The 3,051-nt window shown below is 47.5% G+C and overlaps 1 long non-coding RNA gene across 1 annotated transcript; it reads right to left on the reverse strand.

Moving 5' to 3' along the window:
- Window positions 1-1,159: 1,159 nt before the first annotated feature.
- On the reverse strand, window positions 1,160-2,424 carry LOC149326717 (uncharacterized). Its single transcript, XR_016286170.1, has 2 exons — window positions 2,142-2,424; window positions 1,160-1,276 (listed from the first exon to the last, which is right to left on the reverse strand). It is a non-coding gene; the product is annotated as an uncharacterized LOC149326717 (long non-coding RNA).
- Window positions 2,425-3,051: the final 627 nt, after the last annotated feature.

Below are 3,051 nucleotides of genomic sequence, written 5' to 3' on the forward strand. Positions count from 1 at the left end.
TCTTACGCCTCAGCTCAATCGCTTATCTTCCCTTCGCATTTCATGTCCTGTACATGGTCATTGTTTGTGCTGATTTCAACTGATATGGGTTGCTAATTACCCGTAGCGGTCGCAGATGCGCCCTTCTAGGGCGTACGTTTAACGCGAGTGTCCGAATTACGCAATGCTTTGGTGGTCTTTACTATGCAAACTATGCGATTGATGAAGAGCGTCCTTGACGCTCAATAGGGGGACCAAGTCTCATGTGCTTAACTGGGCGCTTTGCAGAACGCCCGACGCAATCTGTGAGCGTGGGTACTCAGCCACTACGGCCTAAGAGTTTACAAATGCTTAGTAGAGATAGAATATGACTGAGTTGTTTGTCCGGTCCATGCCATGAAGCGTATCATTGACCCCTCGCGTTCTTGCGTCCAGTTAAGCGAACGTTTTCGGTAGCCTTCGCAGATGCTGAGGCTTCTAATCCTTTCTAAGAAAAACTTTCACACAAACACTGCATACCGAGATTATGTCTGTTTGGAACCGCCACTCCTTTTGGAGCAACAGTGCCTGTGGTGAAGAGCGCAAGGGAACGCTAGGTGAGAAGGAAAGACAGCTGGATCTCCGCGACATATACACCATTTTACGAGGAGCGGGCAGGAGAGGGGGAAATACTCTCAAACACGTGCGCTGCGCGACACCCCACTGTTGCCGTCTTCCCCTGGGCTGATAATCCGGCGCGCGGAGCAACGGCCGCGGCTGCTTAGCTACCGGTCAAGCGCGTGTTTGCGTCTGTACAACAAAAGCAGCAATGTTGTACGAAACACCAACGTCTTCTAGACATCATTGTTTTATTGTCGGTTGCGGAAATAGTCGACGAAAGTAGAAAAAAACAAACGCCCCCAGTATTTACGTGCACCATGTTATGTGAAGGTCTCAGCACGTCTGCGGTGTCCATTTCTTCACCGCTTTTCCGCCGGTCCCGAGTTGCATTGGCAGTGGGCGTAGTTGATCAAGATACTTGCGCCAACAAAAAGCTTAAACGTTAGCGCACTTTGTGAACGAAATGCAGACAGAAACAAACCCACTGCCTGTGCCTAATATCGGGCGCGGAACGAAGCGCAGCGCCTGGGTTACCAAACTGTAATCTGTGCATAATTTTAAGAGATCAAGTATTTGGACGGCCTTGGCAAAGTTCTTTTAATTCAGCAGTACACTATGTGAGGACTTCACAAATTTGGCCACTTCGTTTCGCCGCCCCACATGATCGTCAATATCGGGAGGGTGTGGGGATCGCCACCTGAAAAAAATAAACATGTCGTTAGTGACACTAATTTAATTTGCACAGCATGGCATGATAGAAGCGGCGACATGAACTTTTACCCAACTGCAAAGTGAGGAAAAATGCAGCCATGGCAATGTAAGATGAAAAAATACACGGCATGCACAGGACGGTAAACTCTGCCACGCATTGAAATAAATTATTCGACTGAAATCGCATCGAATGCACTGTAAAAAAATCCACACTATGCATAACCGTGCCAGAGATACAACAAACGCAGCGACTTGAGCAGTGCCCCGATCCGATTGAGATTGGAATTCTCAACACAGGTGCGGCGATTCTGCCTGTCAGTGTAAGTGGTAATAGCGTTCCATTAACGTACCAACCTATTAGATCGTGTAACTGCACATTTTCAGGTATTTGTGCACCAGTGAGTATTGGCGGGAGCGGAGAAGGCGAGAATGCGAATTGCTTTCAGTCAACTGGCTTGTATCGCTCGTAGTACGAAAAGCCCTACGCAAGCGGCAGGAGGGGCCGAATTTCAATTTCATCGCGCGTATCTCCGCAAACCAACATTCTAATCATCAGAAGTGGATTCGTTTCGGTCATGTATTCGCTGTTTCCAAAATGTTCAGTTTGTAAACGGGGTACTCTGTCGCAAGCTCAGCATCTAAACTGTCACACTCGCCATGTCCAAGCAGGCAGCGAGAGAGTTCATGAAAAACTGCGCTCCACGAAAAACTAGATATTCATTGCTCTCCTGCGATCTTGTGTTTCAACACATTTTGCTTGCGTTTTTTCTAACATGCAACACCGTGCCGCATTCGCCCTACAGGCAACCGGCGACAAAAAAGCACGCGTGAACTGCGAGCATGGCACTCACCGATGCTGATCGTTCGCTGCGTTGAGGAACGGTCGCTTGCTCCCAGTTGGTTATTGCAGGAGCTAATGGCATAGCACAAACGAGGATGGACACGAGGCGAACGCCCACCCAAAATTTCTAGGCTTGGAAGGAATAAAACGGGCGAATGACACTTTCAAAGATCGCACGCTGCTTCGTCTGCAGCCCACCGGCTGCAAATTATCAGTCCAAGATGGCGTCGGCGGTAGGCGGCGCTCGAGTAAAACAAACATGGCGGCGCCCAGGTATCGAAACTAAAATCATGTATAGAATCGTCTTTACACACCGCAACACACAATGGAAAAGAAAGAACGGATACCACGAGCGCTGGCTATCTACTCAGGTATTACTAAGCTTTACAAGAAATATATAATGAAGGAAGCGATACAAGACAAGGTAAAATGAGACCCGGAAGCACATGCAACAGTGAACGCCCAGTTCCACGCCGTTACGCAGAGAAGTAATCAATTTCCTTTTCAAGCAATCTAACAGAGAATTTTCTGACGCAACTCTAACCCCTATACCTGATAGCCATCGCCTCGAACGCCTTCCTTGCTTTCTGAGATTTTTATTTTTTAATTGTGTACGTGCTGCTCAACAAATATGCACATTTTCTTGATTCGCAATTCTTGCAATCAAGAAAATATTGTTGCCCGTTTCCGACTGTTGTGATCTACGGTGTTCTCTCATTCTTGTATTTGCACACCGACCAGTGTGTGCAACATATGTTTTTCCGCCGGACAATGGCACTTCATACACAACTCCGCACAACAACGCAAGCGGAATAAACCTAAGTTCAAATCAGCGCTCGTGGTGTGAGGTCCTTCTTGTCCCTTTTGTTTTGCGATGTGTAAAACCACTTCTGAGTATGTACCAACTTGTCCAGATCTCC

Source organism: Amblyomma mixtum, chromosome 10 (genome assembly GCF_055824585.1).
Source record: "Amblyomma mixtum isolate Tamu chromosome 10, ASM5582458v1, whole genome shotgun sequence".
NCBI classification, from domain to species: domain Eukaryota; kingdom Metazoa; phylum Arthropoda; class Arachnida; order Ixodida; family Ixodidae; genus Amblyomma; species Amblyomma mixtum.